We start from the raw sequence: 22856 nt of genomic DNA on the forward strand, positions 1-22856 counted from the left end.
AGGCAGTGGCTCAAGCAAAAAGTCCCCTTGTGGGAACAATGTGACTTCATGTAGCTGACATCTGAGCAAAGAAAAGACCAAAGAAGTCTGGACAGTTTCTTTATGAGCAAACAGGAAGTAAAGAGAGAGCGAATGCACGGTCTAATTCAAGAAGTTGGTGAGTTGCTGCGGATATCTCAGTGATAGAATTTGCGGGAACTGATAGGGATGTACACAAGTTTAAGCATCCACCGCGTACATTTGGGAGGGGGTGTGTGTTGGTGGTTGATGGAGGAAAGCAAGCCTGCCCATGTTGTACCACCCTTTCAACACCTTCTCTATGTGCCTCACAGTCTGGCTTTCCACAGCCTCCTGTAATGCCCTTTTATTACAGCCTTGCAAACAACTGCCATGTTCAAGTCTTTGTTGGAAATTATTGAATACGCCATCACTGTTGGAGAACGTGCCTGGGAAAATGGCTGCTCTCCATGCTTTGCCCATTGTTACTATGTAGAGAGACCTGTCTGTGGCTATCTGAGCATTCCAAATCTATCATCCACAGACCAGGAAAGACATCAACCGCTACTTGCTGCTGGTTTGGGATCTCATGCCCAACTGACTGGATAATACAGATAATTGTGTTTTTACAAAGACAGAAAACCCAACTAATTAGGGGAAGCAGTTCAGTATGTCCATCTTTCTCCATGGAAACTGCCAGAGCTCTACTGGGGTTACTCCAGGCTGCTCATCTGGGTCCTACATTCTATATTCTCTAGGAGAGTCTCTTCTTTTCCTGCTCTTCTTCTCCATCAACCATGAGTAAAGCCTAGAGACATTCTACTTTTTGGTTTTATTTCATTCTGAGCCCTTAGCAACAGCAACAAATCCTAACAACCATGCTTTTCCAGCATAGATTCAGGGCTAAGCCTCCACAAAATGAAAAGTTTGCCACCGCCTGTCCCTCTCTGTGCCGTTGGCTTCCAACTTCCCACACAAGAGGCCAAATTCCCCATATTTCTTCCCTCTTCCCCCTTTCATAAGCCTCTTTTATTTACATTAAGACAGGATTTCTCCACCTCGGCACTATTAACGTTTGGGGCTGATTAATTCTTTGTTGCGGTGAGTTGTCCTGTACACATGAACGATGCTTAGCGGCATCCCGGGCTTCTACCCATTAGATGCCAGTAGCACCTTCTCTCTCCAGTGATGACAACTAAAAATCTCTTCAGACTTTGACAAATGTCTCCTTGAGGACACCATCACCCCAGGGAGATAACTATTGCACCAAAGGGACCTCAAAAGTGATCCTTTCCCAGGAAATTGACAATGAACTATCTTGCGATGATAGAATTTGGGGCATTCACCAGTTTAATGCCATTCTCGGTGATCCCGAGGTCACTTGATGAAGGCAGCCTCTTCCTGAGGTGAAGGCAGCCCTGCAGTCATTAGCTGGTTTATCAGAATTATGTATAATTGAGACCTATAGTAAAGTGATCACAAGCATTTGGCCCAAAGCAGTAGCAGTTTCAGGTGTAAAACCTCCTATTCATTGGACTTCTGGGCCAGTGCACTCCCTTAAGATCACAGAGCAACTCTCAGCTAGGCAGAAGGGATGCTCTCCATTCCTCAGATGATGTGTTTTCAAGCTCCAAATGTACAACTATAAAATCCAGCACTTAGGAGCCAGTATCTGCATGCATAGCCTCACACAATTTACAGCCCCAACCAGAAGGTGATGTCATCAACCGAGGCACATAATCTACACCTCGTTTTCCCGTGGTAGGATTTACACTTTCTTGGAGAATGTTGCGTTGGCAAAGAGTGTCGAAAGTGAGCAGCAAAGACCCAAGGCAGGCACAAACTATTCTTTAAGAGTGAAGTCCTATTCCTGTGTGGTTTGTGATCAGCCAAAATGTGAGCGCTTCAGCACATTTTGTGCAGTGTAAATTCATTTACCATGGTATGAGTGAGGGTTGCTTTAAATAGAATGAAAGAAAAGTACTATAGCAGTAAGGAAGCTGGCTAACGAGCATTTGCTTGTGGCAGAATCCTTTCAGGGACCTGGCAAACTCAGACAACTGCCTGAAACCCAATATTAGGTCTACCAATTGGCTTGGATGACTCCAGTCACAGAAAACAAGAGATGCGAGCATAGATTCTGAGTCTATGAACTCTTGTGAAGTTAAGACAAAGATTCTATCTTCTTTTCTGTTTGGGGGAAAAAAAAATGATCTCCTAATGAAAATAAAAAGGACTCTACCACAATTTTTAAAAAATTAAATTTATATATTTGGCCAATTGTATGTGTTATTAAACAGTTATAATCCATTATTTCGGACTTTAAAATTTTTCAAGTCTATTAAATTTGTATAGCAAATCCCCTGCTATTCATACCGAGTCCATTGCTACTGATGAAATTAAAAATGTTGAATGATGTGTCCCAAATCCTCAGAGGTTAACTTCCAATATGGATTTAATTTTTTAAAACTCAACCTTAACAGTGCACATCACTTAATATCTATAAAGACCGACTTTTTTTCCCATTCTGAAGACAGCTCATTGACTCACAAAGCAAAGTTTGAACCTGGCACTCAGCAACTCCAAAGGCACTTCACTCTTCTGGCAATGTGATCTTTCTGCTCGAAAAAAATGAACTCGTGGTATGAGTTTTGAAAATCTCTGGCTTTGGGATTAGTGCCTATGCAACTGGGTTGGAGGCAGTGCATTCTTTCTTGGCCATGTGAGCTGCATATTAATCATACAGAGTGGAGTGTATGCAAGACCAAAACATGAAGCCAAAGCCCAACACTTTTTAACCAAAAAGGAGAGAAGTACGTCATGGAAGACGTAACATCATGTGCTGTTGCTTGAATTAAAAAAAAAAAAAAAGTGCTGTGTCTGTGGGGAAATGGGCAGTTACTAGCTCCTCTTTCGAGGCATGGCTATCAGACGCCCTGCACGTGCCCAGCACACGGCACTGTGCTTCTGGTTCATTCCCTCAGCAACCCGTGTCAGAGTGTCAACGAATGCAGATGGAGAAGGTTTGGCCCATAAGAACTCCCTCTCAAAATTTAAATTACTCAGGTGTTTAGATATTTTTTCTTTTAAAATGTAATCACCAGAGTCATGGATTCTTAACTGGTTTGTGGTGAGATAGTCTGATCAGGTCTGTCCTGTGTGCCTCATATCTCCTCTGTTGCCCAAACACATACTCACTGCTCTGCCCTCAACCTGTTTTTCTCTCAATCAGTCATCTCCTTTCATCCTCAGTTCCTTGAGGGATTTGTGCCAGGACTGGAATCAAGCATCACCTCCACCGGGAGTCCGTCTCTGGCCTCCCGGATGGCATTGATAATGGTTCTTCTCTCCCCTCTCGCCATGACACTGTATGTATCTTTGTTACAGGGCTTCCTGTCTTTTGCTCTGATTGTCCATGAGCTTTTTTGTCTTCTCCTTTTACCCATAAGCTCTTCCAGGGTAGCACTGTGTCTCATCCATCTCTGTGTCTGCAGGGTGAGGCACATAATGAGTGATCTACTATGCATTTCTAATGCAAGGACAAATGAATGAGTGACGATGGATGGGCATAAGAATCCCACTGACTGCTTTCTGTCTGAAGTTGACAAGAATTCCAGGAATATCTGTAAGATGTCCCACCTGGTAGGTCAGAGGGCAATGGACAACACTTGGCTTTCCTCTCCTGTGGACAAAGGAGCTCAGTCGAGTAATAAATGTAAAATCTTGGAGCAACACCTTGTATTCTCAACCCCTCAGTGGTAGTTCAACTCTTTTATTGTTCTCATTTTTAAAAAGTAGTATATTTAGTAATTTTCCAAAGGAACTTTGGATCTAGTGTCACACATCAGAGAAATTATTATCCAAGTAGAGAGACAAGGCGAATCTGCTCAGAAGGTCACCAGACGACTCAAGGCAATAGAGGCAAGTGCAGGATATTGGGCTTGTCAGTCAAGCAGCCCATGGAAACGACCCTTTGAAACTCATTGCTGTCCTGACCATTCATAGATGTCATGGGAATAGTACTAATTAAATTAGTGTTCTCTCTCCTAAGTGTCTCGGGAAGGTGATTTTGTGGTAAGATATGCTTTTCATTTGGTTTTTCTTGAAGATACAGTGCATCATAACCAATATGCATTTCTTCTGCCATCGGCTCCTGGCAGGTTTAGAATCCAACAAGCAGCTCATCTCTACGCCAGCAAGTGTTTCAGACTTACAGTCTATACTTCTGTGTTGGTCTCATTCCTGCCCAAATTTCTTTCTATCCTTCTATTTGTTTTTACTTCTTTACCTACTTCTGATAGATGCTATCTTACTAGTATGTGGTATTTTTATAAACTGCAATAAGTCCTTTTTGAAGTAATGTAGCAGAAATATTAAATATTTATATAAAAACAGAAGCAATAATCAAAATATTTAATAACTACTATGGCATGGTCATTGACCGATCAGAAAGGTGCTATCCATTAACAACAAAAATGTCAAACTGGTGTCAGCAGGCAGAACACCATCCTTGCTGATAAATAAATTAAACATCTCAAGTGGAAGAAAGAGTATTCGTTCAGCTTGGATTCAGGGGACCAGGAAAAGCAGTACCAACAAGGAGAAGTACTGAAGCAAAAGTCAAAAAGATCTGATTTGGAAAACTTGGTTCGGTCTCTTAGTCACTTTCTGAGTTTCAGATTTCTTGCATGCAAAAAAGGAAAAAAATACTTACCTACTTCACTGGGCTGGTAGAGAAAAGAAGATATATGAGTTCTCTGCAAAAAAAAAAATATGACCGAACTAATGTAGAAATGTTGCACCCCAAATGATTATTTGGGCCTTTCAGCAAAAATTTTCAATGAATCACTTCATTTTCTTCCAGTATATATATATTTTTTCATAGCAGGGAAACACGTTTGCACATTAGAAATGTCTCTACCTTGGTCTTGGAGACTTTTGCAGATTGTTACTCAAATTAGTGGATTCCTCCATGGAGCAAAGTATATACACTGGGTGGCCAGGAGCTACCACCCTGTGCACAGAAAGCTACTCTACAGTGGCCTTGGGATTCAGCCACATGGCCACAGGGGTAGCCAGAAAGAGGAAAGGGCAAAACCAAAACTCAAGCCAGGCATTTCAACTTCAGCCCTTAGCCAGTGAGGTCATTTTCCATGTGTTCTCTGTTTCCACTAGATTCAATGTCTCTTAAATGTTGAACACACAAATCTGAGCCCCTGTGATGAGCCAGCCAGGCCAGCACAATGGCGCTTGCCATCCTGACACTGTCATCTGGGGCTGGATCTTTATGAGTACAGGAATCAAGCCAGGGCCTGAGGTTATAATTTGTCCTCTACGCCAATCAGCTGCTTGTCCTCATAACCCCAGTTTCTGGAGAGCTCACTCCATCATATCCCTGGGAGGCATACGGGTATGGCGGTTCAAAGACTTTCTGGTTTACAATCCCACCTCTGACATGGATGATCTCTGTGGCTTTGGCCTTCAGTTTCCTCATATATCATGTCAGAATAATATGAGCACCTGACTGAGAGCGGTAGCAAAGATTCAATGAGATCCTTCACGTAAGGCACTCAGCATGCTTACTGCTCACAGATGCATTCTGCGTGTGTAAAGTATTATTATCCATGCCCCCAGGAGAGAATGGTATACTTTCAAATTCATTAACATAGAAAAGCTGCTACTGATTGTTCAAGTTCATTTCCACCCCCTCACAGAAATTCTTTATTATAGCCACACCTAACACTTGTTTTTTCACACCCGCTCTGCTCTAATTGTTCTGTTCCCTCTGCATGGATAGTGTGATATAATAAGAAATATATATTTGATCATTGTTCCCAGTTCCTGGCATAGAGCTGCCAAACTCTTGGAATTTCCTGAGTGGTATGGGTGAGAGGAGCGTCTTTTATTTTTCATAAGTCCCTTCCAACCATACTTGAGTTTATACTGAAGAGGTGACTTGTGGAAAGCTTCAAAAGATGGAGGGCTGCTCTCCTGGAGAACCAGCCATCTGATTACAGGGTTGTAACTTCTAGTCCCTTCGGCAAACTCCTGAGGGGGTGGGGGTTGGAGATTGAGTTCATTTACCAATGGCCAATGATTTAAACAATCATGCCTATGTAATGAATCCCGCATAACCCCCCCAAATAACAGGGTACAGAGAGGTTCCTGGTTAGTGAGCACACTGAGGTACTGGGAAGGTGGTGAGCCCAGAGAGGGCGGGGTGCTCCATGCACCCCTTCCCACCTTGCCCAGTGCTTCTCTTCCTTGTGGTTCCTGAGCTGTAGCCTTTTATAATAAACCGGTACTCTAGAAAGTAAACAGTTTCCACAGGTTCTGTGACTTGTTCTAGCAAATGACCCAATCCAAGAAGGGGTTGTGGGAACCCCATGTATGGCCAGTCAGTCAGAAGTACAGGTGACAACCCAGGACTTGTAACTGGCTTATGAAGTGGGGGGGGGGGCAGTCTTGTGGGATGGAGCCCTTAATCTGTGTGGTCTGTGCCAACTCCAAGCAGTTAATGTAGGAATTTAATTAATTGTAGGGTACCCAACTGGTGACTGCTGAGAATGGGAGAATTGCTTGGTTTGGAAAAACCTACACTGTTGGTAGGAATGCAAGTTGGTGCAGCCACTTTGGAAAACAGTATGGAGGTTCCTCAAAAAGTTAAAAATAGAGCTACCCTATGACCCAGCAATCACACTACTGGGTATTTACCCCAAAGATACAGATGTAGTGAAAGAAGAGGCTCATGCACCCCAATGTTCATAGCAGCAATGTCCACAACAGCCAAACTGTGGAAGGAGCTGAGATGCCCTTCAACAGACGAATGGATAAAGACGTGGTCCATAGATACAATGGAATATTACTCAGCCATCAGAAAGGATGAATACCCACAATTTACATCAACATGGATGGAACTGGAGGGGATTATGCTAAGTGAAATAAGTCAAGCAAAGAAAGACAATTATCATATGGTTTCACTTATATATGGAACATAAGGAATAGCATGGAGGACATTAGAAGAAGGAAGGGAAAAATGAAGGGGAGGAAATGAGAGAGGGAGGAGAACCATGAGAGACTATGGACACTGGCAAAAAAACTGAGGGCTTCAGAGGGGAAGAGGTGGGGGGATGGGTTAGCTCGGTGAAGAGTATTAAGGAGGGCACGTATTACATGGAGCATTGGGTGTATACGCAAACAAGGAATCATGGAACACTACATCAAAAACTAATGATATACTTACTGTATGGTGACTAACATAACATAATAAAATTTTTAAAAAGACGAAAAACCCACATATCTGATGTCAGAAATGTTGGTGTGAGTATAGAGAAAAACAATACTTTTTCTTTTAAATGTCTTTACCAAACTTGACGTCTTGCTACATCCTTCAAGGAGCAATTCTCTGGCATCCCATTCAGGAAGTCTTCTCATATGTATCGCTCAGGGTAAGTGTCTATTCCTTGCCATCTTGCTTTCTGCATGAAACCCAAGTCTTCTCCCACCTGGATTGTTGAATTAGTTCAGGCCAGAGCCTAAGATTTTTCATTTTGCTATCTCCCCCAGCATAACCTAACAGAGAGTTGGTGCTCAGTAAACACTAAATGAATTATAAATGAACAAATAAATTTAACATATTAGGATACTGGCATTCTGCTCAGGTTTATGAGGTGTCAGCCCATGTGGTAGGGTTTCATAGATGCAAGAGAAAATGCCTGACATCCTCAGATGCCCTTTCACCAGTGGCCTAATTTCTTAGAGCCCCACTCATTCATCTATCCACACATTGGCCCAACACTGTGCTGGATTCCAGGATTATAAAACATAATCAGACCTGGCCAATATTCCGCTACTACAATAGTCTTCCCCTGGGCTGATGGTTTCAAATCCCTATTTTGAGTTTGGACGGTGTGTACACAGGAAGTCCTTCTCTAAATGTCCTTCATGCCTTTAGAACATTAATGAAGGATCTCAGATACATTGTGGCTGGGGGACTGAGGAAGAAACAAGGAGAACCTGAGGTCTCCGGACATCTACAGAGGGCCAGAGAAATGACTGTCACCACCAAGGAGAAAAGGAAAGAGCTAGAGGGGGCCAACTCAGAATGAGTCTCTGTTTAAGACATATCTCTGAAGGAGCTGGCGGCTCGAGGAGAAGTCTTATTAATAATTGAGCTCAGTAGGAAAGGGATCTGAAAATAAGCATGCTGTAAAAGAAAGAGCCTATCTTGGAGTTAAACAGACCTTGCTTTGAATCTCATCTCTCTACTTAGTAGCTCTAAAGACCTGGGCAAACCTCACAGTCTCTGATCTTCAATTTCCTCATCTGCACAAATGGAGATGGCCTCACGGTGTTTGTTGTGATGCTTAAATGAAATTCACTATCAAATAACCAGTTAGATTGTATGTGCTCAATAAACGTGGTCGCTCTTCTCTCCTCTCCTACCTAAGTACAAAGCAATCCCTGTGCTTGGATGTGCTTTCAATCCACGTGGCTCTGTAGGTGTCAGAGAATCCATGGGTATGTATTCAGAAACCTGTTCGCTTACAAATCAGGAGAGCAGGGGCTGCAGGCAAAGCAGACACTCTGCTGTCTGACACCAGGCAGGGTGTGGCTAGGGCTGCTTGGGTCTGTATCAGGAAAGATGGCCTCTCCCACGAATACCATTTCTGGAACCAGGATGCAGAGAAGACTTGGATGGATTCCCTTCAAGATGAGCCCAGTCCCTCCTTACAGAGAGAGCTTCTGGAAGTGCTGTCCTTGCAACACGAGACACAAGGAGAGCTGAGTGGTGGGGCAGCACCGGCCCCTGGCTCCAGCCCCTGCCCATTGGTAGCCAGAAGCTCATCCCACTGCTCTCCAGAGTCTGACTGATACTGTGGGCAGGCACGTGGGGCGACAGGTGTGGGTGAGGCAGTGCTTCCTTCAAACATGCAACTTTAAAGTCCCTGAGGATGTCATCTGGCATGGACGAGAGTCAGGGGCAACTGGAACTGTGGAATTTCCAGTTACAAAAGGTCCCATTCAGAGCTGCATGCCCTGTTGCACAACAAGGGAACAAGGAGACATTTGATGGCTTTAAAAAGGCCTTGAGCTTAAAACAAAGGGACACAACTCTCTCTGCTTTGTCTTCTGAGCTTTAAGGTCTGTCTTGTGTGATGGTAGGTCACAAAAACAGGTGACAGCTTATCTCACTCTGCCTTGGCAGAAAGCTTACTTCTGGACATAGACCTGGAGGCACCGCCCTCTGACCTGGGTTTCCCCAGAGGTTCCAGCATACATTTAATCTGGGCAGCGAAGGATCTGGATTAAAGACCCAGTCACCCAGGACATAAAGAGAAACTCTCTGAGACTTATCCCCCTCATTCTCATAGCCAACCCATTCCCCAGTTACTTCCTGTACCACTCCCATGTCCATCCCATTATGCTATCAGTTTATTCCATGAGTTCTGAAGTGACCTGAGAGGCACAATCTCTGAGACCATGTCTAAAACATTTCAGAACAGTCCAAAATCACAATGTCACCCTGAACTGAACTTACACGGAAGAGGTTATTCCGATAAACTCTAGGAGCAAGAGCATCTTATGTTTACACCTAATGATTTAGTGCATACCTGGATGAGAGAACAGAGGCTTAGAGACGCTGTCTCCAGCCCAGTACCAGTAAGTGACAGAGCTGCGGATTTTTGCCCATCGGCACCGTCATGCTATCTGCATCAGCCCCTCACAAGAGTGTTTGCCATTCCAGGAGAGCCCACCCCCCCCCCAGTGGTGATCACACAAAGGGCAAGAACCATGGTAGATAGGGGTGGATACTGCTGGAACCCCCTGGGGTGCCTTTAAAAGACCTTCATATAGATCTTTTTAAAAATTAATTCTAAAAATAATTCAATTATTTATACCAAATATATACATACTGATCACTATCTGATTTTGTTCATTTCTCCATGCATCAGTTGCTCACAGACCATTTCTAAGTTAGAAATTTTATAAAGCCCTGTAAGCGTTCACCTTCAGAAGTATAATTATAGCAGCACAATATATATTTTGAAGTGTGAAGCTTTTAAGTTTCAGGAACACACTATCCCTGTGCAGACAAAAAAGGTAAAGACGGACATGCCAGCTCGCACCTGGGGAAATGAGGTCACCGAAGAGACCTTCACAATGGAAATCTTGTGTCTCTGGTGTACATGTTCAGTCAGAGACATGCGATTTTGAAGAACCTTGGTCTGCAGGAATGATGCCAGCTCCTCTCTCCTGCACATCCTCTCTGTGGATTAATCATCAGGCCCCCGGTAACCACAATGTGACCGCTATGTGAGGCGCCTTCTTCCCTGAAACAATGGAGTTCTGTCCGTTTGTCTTTGGGAGGCATTTACAGCTCGAGGACATCGCTCTGTTTTATTTCAAGTACCCAGCGCTGGCTTCTTGGGACATGGCTGGAAGCGGTGTTGAGTTGGATTGGGCAATAACAAATGTTCCAGTGGGACACTGAAGCATTCTTACCGTGTGGGGCACCCGGCAGGGACACATTTTGAAAGGTGAGGGAGGCAAGAGCGTGTTTCAGAAAGCCCAGTGTGAACGTCCTGACCCATGACTCTGGTAAAGCTGTGAGTGTCCTGGTCTCAAGGCCTAAGTGGGGTCTTCCCCACATAAAAGTGATATGACAGAGAGGAAGACAATTGCTGGAGCCCTGACTTTGTCTCAAAAACCGATGAGTGAAATTGTGTCTATTCATCTGGCTGGGTAGAGCTCTGGAATGCGGTGGCTCTGCCTGAGGGGCCTTGTGGAGTACACAGAGCCACATTGTCATTCCCAGAAGAAGGTGGCAGCCGCCATACACAGTAGGCTGCTCCCCCACCCCCATGTCTAAAGGCCGCAACCAAGAGTTCTTAAAATAATAAACAGCTGGCCGTGGGCTCCCAACACAAACCCCAGAATTCCAGTACAATTCTACTTGACTGAACAGGTTTTAGACCACAGCACAGGAAACCCAGAGTCCAAAGGCCTCCCACCCCATGCACTGTGCCTGGGCACCCATTAGAATTATTGTCCTGAAGCTTCATATGTGGGAGGGAATCTCCTACACAGCAGCCAAGGAGAGGGGAATTCAAAGGTCTTGAGTTGAGCCATCTTGCTTCCCGCCTTTGGGATGTACCAATGGAAAAGCCACTGGGGCTCTGAGCATCACAAGGTCAGAGTGGGCCCCTCTATTTGAGAGGTAACTCACCAACCTCCCTCCCCTATCTCAGAGCTGCAAGCCGGGAAAGCACAGGGTGGCAGATGAGGAAGGACAAGACCTCAATTAAGTTCATGACGAAGACTTCTTTCGCAACCCTGTTCTGAACTTCTAGAGCAATGGTGGGAGCAAGAACGGCAGTAGTATTCTCTGCAGTCTGAAAAAAGTGGAAACAACACAAGATTGGGAATCAGAGAAACTGAATTTTGTTTCTGGCTTTGTTTCTGAATTTTGTTTCCGGTCATGTCTCTCTGGATTGATTATTTAACTTTTATGGGCCTCAGTTTTCCCACCTAGACCTATAAAATAAGGGTAATAACAAACCTGGCCTGATGTCATGCTCATAGTACGTAACTAATAAATATCAATTATTTCATTAACTACTGATTGAAGGACTAGTACTGACCTCAAAGTTGGTGAGAGTTAACGGGATGGTTTCTGACACTTGCCTTGCAAATGATAAACATGCACGATTTAGAAAGCACAGTAAGGAGGTAAGGGAGCCTACCTCTCCAAGGAGCCCTGAGAAAGCTTCGCAAAATGTGGGGCTTCGCAAAATGTGGGGTACAGAACACTGATCATGTGACATATTAACAGGTATTCCATGGGGCGGGGCTATTCATGAAGAAATAGTAAATTCTGAGTTAAACAAATGTAAAGAAGTTTCTGTCCTGTAGGTTTTCTCAGGGTGTGTTGTAAATTTCTGAGAGACATGAAAAGCAGCTTTTTCCAAGCTGATCCTTGAACCCCTTTTCACAAGGTTCTCCAGAATCTTGCCTTCTTGAGTGATATATTAAAGACCAAAGTTGGGAAAATAACTGCTTTAGACATATCCTTATGAAGAAGGAGTTTCCATGGAGCCCCTCCTAGGCAATAAACCTTTTGGTTTCAGGGGCTAAATACATATTTATTTCCTTCGCCAAGTATTTCACAAGGCTGGACCCACTGCAGGTTATTTCAGGCTATCAGCATGCTATCTTTCATGCGAAATTGTTTTTATCTGCAAAATGGAAATAAATATTGGGAAAGAGAACACAGCAGCCAGCAATTTGAGTTCCTATCTAACCAGTATCTGGAGTACCTCCTGGTGACGGCACGTGAGGCACACCCTTTGAACTCTGAGCGGGAGCCACGCCCACAGAGGTTACAGTGAAGGACCTGGGTGACAGAAACAGCCCCACAACCTCCAGACTGAAGAGATGAGGCAAAGGAGCCCTATGGTCTCCTCAGGGTCTGAGACACTCGAGAAGCCACCAAAGTCCCCTCTAGGAGTCCTGTGTATGTGCCATAGAAGAGCCTAGAGAACAAGGGGCTATCTTCTCCAAAATAACCCATATTTCTAGCTCAATCCAGTGGTACCAAGAACCAGGAGATGGTAGACATCTTCATTCATGCTCATCTTCATTTGTACGAATAGAGATACACAATTAGCCTGTGACAGATTTCTGGAACCACTCAGTGAAAACCAGATGATATTTGCCATTGGTGTTTTCTCAGCACCCTCGGGGCGGGGTGAGGGGGAAGCTTCCCTTTTGCGGAGATGAACTGGTTAGTCTGAGGATTGGGGAGTATCAGAAAATTGGTCCACCACCTCAAAGAGGGGAGATTTTGTCCAGGTTGGTGGGGCACCTCAGTGACAAGCTTAAGGAAGGCCCTTCCTGAGGAGCTCGAGGCCCAAGTCTTGCCTGGGATCAGCAATTCTGAGCCTGTCCTCAGGGTCCTGTCAGTGCACAGGCAGCCCTCTTTTTTTTTTTTTTTTTCAAAGATTTTATTTATTTATTCGACAGAGATAGAGACAGCCAGTGAGAGAGGGAACACAAGCAGGGGGAGTGGGAGAGGAAGAAGCAGGCTCATAGCAGAGGAGCCTGATGTGGGGCTCGATCCCATAACGCCGGGATCACACCCTGAGCCGAAGGCAGACGCTTAACCGCTGTGCCACCCAGGCGCCCCGACAGGCAGCCCTCTTGAACTTACAGTCTCCATGGTCATCTACAGAGCTTGCCTGACTGAGAAAAAAAAAAGAGAGAGAGAGAGAAAGCACAAAGGCAAGAAAAAAAATTCAGAGAAAATAGTTATTCGTTAATGCTTGCTAAATAGCTTCAAAATCCTGAGTGTTTAAAAAAGAGTTTTTATTTATTCTTTGATGTATTTACTCAAAACCAGTGATCAAGACTCCCCTGTGCAAGATGCTTGTGATCGAGGATGAATGAGGCCAGCTGATGCCCTCGAGGAGTCCGCGGTCTGCTGGGGAAAGGGACTAACTCTATCTCACAGTCCACAACATGGAATATTCCATAGCAGATCCAGGGAACTGTAGCAGAGCTGAGGAAAGGTTCTGAGTCAAATCTGAGGGGAGGCTCTTCAACAGCCCTAGCTGAGGGTGACAGCAGTTGGCCAAGTGAAGAAAGGGATGAAGGGAAAAGCTTTCCAGGCAAAGAGAGAAGAAGGAAGGCATGTCCTTATCCCGGTTTTAGCTGTTCCATCTGTATCTGCTTTTTATTACGGCTGTAACAAACTGCCACAAGCGCAGTAGCTTAAAATAATATAGGTTTATGATATTAGAGTTCTAAAAATCAAAGGTCTGAAATGGGTCTCACGGGGCTGCAATCAAGGTGCTGGCAGGGAGGTTCTAGGAGAGAATTCATTTCCTTGGTTTTTCAAGATTCTAGAGGTTTCCCACATTCCTTGGCAGGTGACTCCTAGCCAGCAATTACATCACCCTGACCTCTGCTTCCATGGTCCCTTTTCCTTCTCGAACTCTCACTCTCCTGCCTCCCTCTTCCCCTTATAAGGACTCTGTGATCACACAGGGCCACATGGATAATCCAAGATAATAGCCCCACCTCAAGAGCCTTAACGTCATTACATCTACAAAGTCTCTTTTGCCATCTAAGGGTGGCATATTCACAGGTTCTGGGGGTTAGGACATGGGCATTTTGGGAAGCGCCACCATTCTGACTACCATACCATTTACAGCGCTAAGTTCCTCCACCTATAAAATGGACTGGATCCCGTGGCCTCTGAGAACCTATCCTGTTCTGTCTACCGGTGGGTAGCAAACAGTTACCCAGAAACTGGAGCCTGGCAGGCCGTATCAGGAGACTGAGATGACTCTCTAGATGCCTAAACAACTGAAGTGGCCTTTGATTCCTGGTCTTCTGTATGAGACAAAAACCTCCAGAGTATCTCCAGCCACACATGCTTCTGCCGATGGTTCTGCAACCACCTGACCTGATAGAGACTCCAGGAGACTGACCCATCCATACCCGGAGCAAAGAGAAGTCAAAAGAAGATTCTCTTCCTTTACTACCCTGAAAATCGTGTTCTTAAAAGTCCTCATGTCTCTAGGATAAAAGACCATTTTTTTTAGTATCACAAACTAATTCATTTTTAACTGCTCCTTTACCAAATTCATCTACAAGTGAATTAAAGCCCTGCGTAAATCATTATAGCAAAAGTGAGAATAAATTAAAACTTGAAGTGCAGAAGAAGACTGAGTGCACAATCATTTGCACTGGAAAGATGCCTATTTTCCAGTGGTCACGGGGAGGATTAAATGAGAGAGGGAAATAGCATGGCCTGGTGGGAAGAACAGAAATAAAAAAAACCCTAAAATGAGAGTCCAAGACTTTGGGTACAAGATTTCATTTGCCCCCTACATTACAGGTCATTGTGGGCAAGTCCCTCTCTTTTCCCGTTCTTGGTTCTTCTTCCTCTGTAAAAACAAGACAGGTACTGGGTTGGGGCTCTCTGAGCTCAGCATTCCAGAACCAGGGGTAGGGAGTAGAGGATATGTCTCTTAACAGTGATTTTTGTATACATTTTTCTTTCTGTTTCTGTAGGTCAGAAAGAAAGCAGTGATATGACTCTGTAGGTAACTCCTGACAAAGAGTGTCTCCATCCACAAGGCCAAAGATGCTATCAGTATGGAACTTTCCACCTTTACTAACATTTCTTATCTTCTGTCATCTGCACAGTGACTGAAAAATGCTCTCAGTTAGGTGTTTCTGATTCATTTTTGTGATGGTCCCATGATGTCTGAAGAAGTTAAAGTTTAAACTCTCACCCTTCCCATTGGCCTTTATAGCTCTGTGGATTCTGCCAGTAACTGGGCTGAGCTTTCTAGAAAGGCAGATGGCTTGACCAGGGCAAGTGGCTGTATTTGCTGAGGAGAAAAACTCCACCAGCTTTTAAATGGTTCTCTTACACGGCGGCAATAAACGCGAGCCAGCCTGTCAATGCCTCCATTCGCGGCTGGTGTTATGAAGATCTCTATCTAGGAATAAACTTCCTCAAAGATAAAACAACAGGCTTGTGCTTGGGAGACAATAGCAACACTGTCTCGGGAGGTAGAGACACTCCTCACGGCGCTTAGAGAACACAGTGCACTCTTCTCACTGATCCGGACAATCTGTGTATTGTTCAGGAACTGGCCCCAAGCAAAGTCAGACGAGCGTCAATTTTGGGGGTCCTTTCAAACCCTGAAGTCAACCTGCTGTCTCCAGGGAATAAAGAGAATTTGTTTTTCATGTGATGTGTTGTGACTGCCGCAACAGCCGGGATTCCGGATGCTTCCTGACGCTCGGGCCCAGCTTCGCGCAGAGCGGCGTGCGCACAGGTGCTGTCCTGTGGCAGGTCGCGAGCGTGTCTGTGTGTGCTGTACTGGGCTGTGACCGTGGACGGAGGGACGCCGATGTGGGGTAGAGAAGAGGGGAATGTGAGCACTCGGGGCTACGAGGATGCACACTCGTGCACCGGCGTGAGTGTGCAGCTGCATATGGACACACCTGTGTCAAGTGTGCTTTTGTGGGGGGTGTCGTGGAGTTTTTCAGAACTGCATGACTGTGGACAGGCCCCCACAATGGTCAGTCTTCACATTCAATTCAGTGAAGACACTGCTGGTCCCGCCCAAACCCCCGTGGCTCTCACACTCATCCATTCATCAGAGGTGTTCCTAAATGCCTACTGTGTGCAGAGTCGTGTGTCGGACACTGTAAAACAGGCAGAAAAATAAAGGTGAGGTTTCTGTCCTCAACAATGTCATCACATAGCATAACAACTGAGAGGTCTGTACTTGGAAGGTAGAAGATCACCCCCCCAGCAAGAGGGAGCCTCACTGTGGGCCTCAGACACCTGCGTGCCTTTAACTATAAAAATCTATGGAGGCCACAAAAGGGAATATTTTCAACATGCTGAGTGAATTCTCTAAAATGTACTCATGTTCTGGGGGCGGCTGGGGGGTGCATTCGTTTTAGGGTCTGACCCTTGGTCCTGATCTCAGGGTCCTGGGATTGAGCCCCATGTCGGGCTCCATGCTCCATGCTCCATGCTCTGTACTCAGCACAGTCTGTTCAGGACTCTCTCTTTCTCTCCCTTGGCCCCTCCCCTGCACTCTAAAATAAATAAATAAATCTTAAAAAAAAATAAAAACCAAAAAATGAAATAAAATGTAACTGATGTTTTCTTTTAATGTATAGTTAATTTAGAGTTTGTCCTGTAAGACAAACTATAAATAATCTATTTACCAGTTATAAGTGTGAGATTAGCTTTTGTTTTTCCTCATGAAGGAACTGCCAAGGATGTTATAAGGATGAAATGATGATAGTGATGGTGATGATAGGACAACGAGATTAATGATGGATCTTCATTAAGTCTCTAAACATGCCTGGCTTTGGATTTAGTGGTTTACACAGATTCATATGATGAGCTTGGATGGCGTCCATGTGCCCTGGGAAACTCTGAAGAGAGACTTGAAAGAGAGGTCTGAAAGCAGACCCAGAGGAGAACTAGCAGAGAAAGTGGAGGGTGTGGCGACCTGGCTCTTTCCTACAGAATCTCTGAGCCCTCTGGGGATTCTAAGCTTTGCCTTGGGCCCCAGCGCTAGGTTATTAATTATGCAGGACTGAAGAGGAGGTCACTCCTCAGGGATTGTTGTTCACTCCTGTGGCCAAGATGGTGATTCACTGCCCAGTCCATTCCACAACAGCCATTCTACCCCTGATCATAGCTTTAGAAAACTGTCCTGTTTTTAGGAAACTGTCCCCAACCCCACTAAGTCCTCTCTGTGCTTACAAGGGGACAAATTCCAAGGTAAGGTTCTAAGTTGGCCACAGGATCTCTGTCAGTATCCATTTGAATAACCACGTCTCTTCAAATCTCTAGTTCTCAGTAGCTTACGTGTAGTGCTTTCACATCCACGGCTTGAGGAATCTTACCCTTTGAGGCAGGAATAGCCAACCTAAGACATTCTGGGGCAGGTCAGCCCGTGGGAAAAGAGTGAAATTACTTACTATTAATTACCAAAACATCTCCATATTAGAAGTCATCTACTCAACACTACTCTCCACTAGCTGATACGTGATAACACACTGTATCTTCTACTTCACGGGAACACCCAATCCCTTGATAGTGGAAATTGTAGCCCCTGGAGTTGACCATTGCTCTGAATAGCCTTGCTCAAGTGGAGAGTAGCTTGATGATGGCTATGGGTTCTTAGACCAATAACCAAGGCCATGAGAAGACCTATTCTAATATTTAATCAAGAGAGAGATCACCAAGAACTCAGGCATAATAACAGCAACCTTTGCTTACTTTCTTCAAGGGATTCACGTAGTGTCAATGTTCTGAAATTATTATACTTATTTTTTTTAAAGATTTTATTTATTTATTTGACAGAGAGAAAGACAGCCAGCGTGAGAGAGGGAACACAAGCAGGGGGAGTGGGAGAGGAAGAAGCAGGCTCCCAGCAGAGCAGGGAGCCCGATGCGAGGCTCGATCCCAGGATCCTGGGATCACGCCTTGAGCCAAAGGCAGATGCTTAACGACTGAGCCACCCAGGAGCCCCTATTATACTTATTTTTATACCATTTCTGGTTAAAATTAATTCAAAAGAGTTTGTCATTGCTGTTAACAATTCACGTTTTTCCTGCATTCCAGGGACATGTTCTGAGTATAAGTGGGAATGCTCATTAACCTAGACTTTTGACCTAGAAAGGAATCTAAGATAAATTCAGAGTGTCCCAGGTAAATTAAGTTGCACGTATGAGGTTGTCAATTGTGCTGTGTGAGCCTGTGAACCGAAGGTATTGCCAGATGATTGTATGTTCCAGCTAGTTAATTGAAATTACACCATGCAGATAAATTACCCCAAGCTGGTGTTCGTTTCTTTGACTATCTAGACTCTTTTAGAAAAGTAACCCTGGCTGATTTCTTATGGAATTTCATGTAGGAAAAGATAATTTATAAGCCATTTTCATTTCCACTCACTAAATATTTATATATTTCTCCTCCTCCAAAGGTCTTAGCTGGGGCTATTTCTGCTATTTCTGCTTTGCAATTCTTTTGCTATCTTTCTGCCACAAGACAATTCTCAGCTTGTCTCCTGTTTTGGCCAACCAAGGCCCAGACTATCCTCAGCTTCAGAACCCAAAATGCTTGAAGAGTTTATATTTGACCTCCTTTGTAGTGGAAGACCAATAGGTTTCCTTGAGCAAGAGATGGCATGGAGAAGGAGATATTTAACTCTGCTACTTTATGTTGGTCGGTGTGGAAAGAGTATTATCTATAGAAAAGACCTCTAAACAGTAAGTATGAGGGAGGGAGAGTGGTATGTAGTGGTGTGTTGACTCCTTTGGCTAGGAGTTAAGAGATAAAGAAAATCTGATCTAATAATTTCTCTGGAACTTATTCACTATGCTACTTTGGGCATGTTACGATCTCTCCCTCTCTGGGCCTCTAATTTTTCCTCTACAAAATACAGCTTTCTAAATAACGATCCAATGTTGGCACACCATGGTATTCTATGATATTCTATTCCCAATTTTTATTGCATGATAAAATGACTTTCTGTCTCCCGGTTTCTTCCTCTATCAAAGAAGAGACAGGGATTGTGAGAAGCCCCAGGAAGGCCCCAGCAACATCCAAGGAATATAGTCAATAATATTGCAATAACTTTGTGTGATGACACATAGTAACTACACTTAGCAGGGTGTTTTGTAATGTATATAAATGTCAAATCTCTATGTTGTACACGTGAAACTAATATAACATTACACAGCAATTATACTTCAATTAAAATTTTTTTAAAACTTCTAAAGAATAAAATAAAATCTCATCAAAAGTAGTTTTATGGAAGACACATGATCATGACTTTGTTTTTGCATTGCAGATGCAATGCTATAAAAAGGGGGTGAAAAGGAAGGAGAAGGAGGAGGAAGAGGAGGAGGAGGAGGAGAAACACTCAATGCAAACAGAAATGTGCATCTTAATATCTTCTATGTTAAAGGCGATAAGAGGGGCACCTGGGTGGCTCAGTCAGTTAAGCATCTGACTCTTGATTTCAGCTTAGGTCATGATCTCAGGGTCATGAGGCTCCATGCTCAGTGGGGGTTCTGCCTGAGGATTCTCTCCTCCCTCTGCCCCTCCCCCCACTTGTGCTCATGCTCTCTCTCTCTCTCAAATAAATAAATAAAATCCAAGAGAAGAAAGAAAGAAAGAAAGAAAGAAAGAAAGAAAGAAAGAAAGAAAGAAAGAAAGAAAGAAAGAAAGAAAGAGGGATAAGACACCCTGACCCAAGCAGGAAAAGAAGTCACGGAGTCCGTGGTCAGGAGGAAAACACTGAAGCAGTCATGATCACAACCAATCTTTCCTGCAGCCCCACCCAAATCAGTCATTGAACTAAAGCAATATACATGAAACTTGCAAAACCTAGACATCATAAATGATGCTCACAGCCTAAAAGGATACATCCTATGCATTCCACTTGGGGCATTAGAAAACATGAAGATAAATCTTCTCCTTATTGCGTAAGGTTTTGAATATCCTTAGGGGAAAAGCTCTCGTCTGCCCTGGTGAAGAACTGCCGGGACTTATTCACGGCTCAGAAATGAGGAAGGATGTCTCCATCTCATCCAATGATTTACAAGGCTGACTTGAACATTTCCAAATGAGAGCTTTTTTAAAAGAAGTTTTGCCAGCTTATTTTTTTTCAGCTCCCTCTTGGTAGCAACCGAGATTCTGAATTCAGTGAATATATGTTAGACACTGTTTACTTGAACTTTCTAAAACAAACTGTTCATCTTGGGTGTAACAGAAATGCTCTCTTTTGCTATTACCGTTCCCATGCCTCTCTGCAGAGACTCGCCAACACAAACACCCACTTACAGGGCTGCGCTTCACCCCCGTAAGCTCTTTGGCAACTCTGCCATTGGATTTCAGTCGATAAATTTACATTTAGCGCTTAATTTGTTCAGTATGCCTTACTAATTTGGCAATATTTATTTTGGCTCAGAAAGCATAAGGCAGCTAAGTTCTATAGTTTTGTTTAGTGGGTTTTTTTTTTCATTTTCATAAAAGGATTTGAGATATGAAAAAAAGTTACAATGTCATGGACAGGACTGGTTTCCTGTTTATGAGTCACCATAAATATGAAAGGTGCTGGGTGACATTTCTCAGCTGAGAGAGTCCATACAACCCTGTGCGGAGAGCAAATCCTCAAGCAGGGTGGTCTCGAGGTGACTTGCTGACCTTGTATAATGTCAAGAGGAATTATTGTTAAAGTACAGTAGCCAGATACCACACACACACACACACACACACACACACACGCACACATACACACACACACTTTAATGATTTTTCTTACCCTCACTACTATAGGGATGAGCATTTTATTATAATACCTTTGTGTTCTCAAGATCAACCATCTTTCAGGAACAAATGACAGGAAGCGCATTCGTGTCTGTCACTTTTCTGTTTGTTTGTCTGTGTGTCCTTTCCCGAATCTACTCCACAGACACAAATCGTTCTCCACACAGCACTACAGGCAGAAAATTCTCCTACTAGATACGGGGCTGTACCCTGCGCCTCTTCTGTGTCCCTCAAGGGAATGCTGCCACTCTCTGAGCCCCGCGCAGACCACGAAGTATCCATACTAACCTCCGAGAACACAGTAGTTACCAGACTCTGACCTTCCTAATACGTGTGCAGGGAAGAGTGGCTCCGACAGTCGGGGGTGGGGGTGGGGGTTGTGCACTATTTGCTGGAACATCGAGGGCAAGCAGAATGCTCCCTAGAGAGGAGGCTGCTCTCACTCGATGACAAGTAGTTTCAATGTCTGACATCTTGTGAAAGTCTCAGAAGAACGGGACTCCTGGTATCAGGCTACATCCATCTATCTTGGCCCTGGCCTCTTCCAACTTCCAGCCCACAAGCACTCAGAACTTGGTCTGAGATATTAAGACTGCACTTTTTGCAAAATGAATCAACTTGAGTCATGAACAGCAGTGCTGTCAAGGCTGTGATTTCACATCATGCAGATAAAACATTGCCCATGCAATTCTGAATCAGTGGATTCCTACCCATCCTGAACAGGCCATGGTTTTCTTTTTAGCTCCATACATTTGCCCAGCTATTCCATCCCCCCAGAAAGCATTCGTCTAGCCTTCCTCCCCTAATAACTCATCCACACCCTCCTGTAGCCTGTTTCAATGTAACCACTTTAGTGCTGCTGTGCCTACTTCCCAGGAGAAAGTCCTTTTTCCTCTCTGCTTCCTTGATCTTTGTACTTTCATTTGTTCTTCTCCTCAGACATGCTTTATTCCATTTATTCAAATAGTATATATTTTAATGCTATCTGTATGCCAAACACCAGGCAAGCTACCTACCCTGGAACATTGCAATGTTTGTTTATGAAAATTGTTTCTTTGACAAAACTACAGTTCTTATGAAGCCAGGAGCTTTGTCATTTGTATCTTAAAACCCAAGTGCCCAAGCCAAGGTGCATGATTTCCTTGCTCAGAAATTAGATTTATAATAGACAAATTAATGTCCAGCATTCTGTAGATTCAATCTTAACTGATCGTTGCTTATCTGGTAATTGTTTATTTACTTACCAGATAACAAGCTATGTCTATTAAGCCTAAGTAGGTATGCTCCCAAGTATTAGTTTTGAATGCAGGAAGCACTGGATTGTTCATGCCTGGAAAAAAGTTAATGTCTCAATTTCTTTGTCTATAAATAGAGATAAAAGCATTCATACTGTTAATGTGGGAATTAAACGAAATAGCATTGAAAATATATTTTCCACTTACACCAGTGTTCTGCAAGGGGTATCAGTCTTCATCTCCAATATGTTTAGGAATCTTGTAAAAAATAGCATCATAAACTTTCAGAACAACACATAGTGGAAATTTTAGGGACACCATCAGGGCTGGACTGAGTGGCTCAAGTGCAGTATGTGATATTCACCTTGTCTGTCAACAAAAACTACTCTGGGGTCAGCTCAAAAAATCAAGAGGATGCTATTATCATTCAGTTACTTAGATACAAAGGCTCTCGCAGATGTAAGATTTAAAAATGACCAAGAAAACCCAAAAGGAGTTCTAGGGCATGCAACTAATCAACTCTAACGCATTCCCATCAGTAACAAGCACATGCAACATGGCCACAACTTACAGTCTTCAAGCCACTGTTTCTGGATAGCTTTAAGGATTAGACATCTTCCCCAGGGGCATCAACTGGCATCCTGGCAGTAGAGTGAGATTTACACGGGATGATGGGCATAAACAGAACTGTCCTAGGCAAACTGGGATGTGTGGTTGCCTCCTTATATATTTAAAGA

Source organism: Ursus maritimus, unplaced genomic scaffold (genome assembly GCF_017311325.1).
Source record: "Ursus maritimus isolate PB19 unplaced genomic scaffold, ASM1731132v1 scaffold_6, whole genome shotgun sequence".
Classification (NCBI taxonomy): domain Eukaryota; kingdom Metazoa; phylum Chordata; class Mammalia; order Carnivora; family Ursidae; genus Ursus; species Ursus maritimus.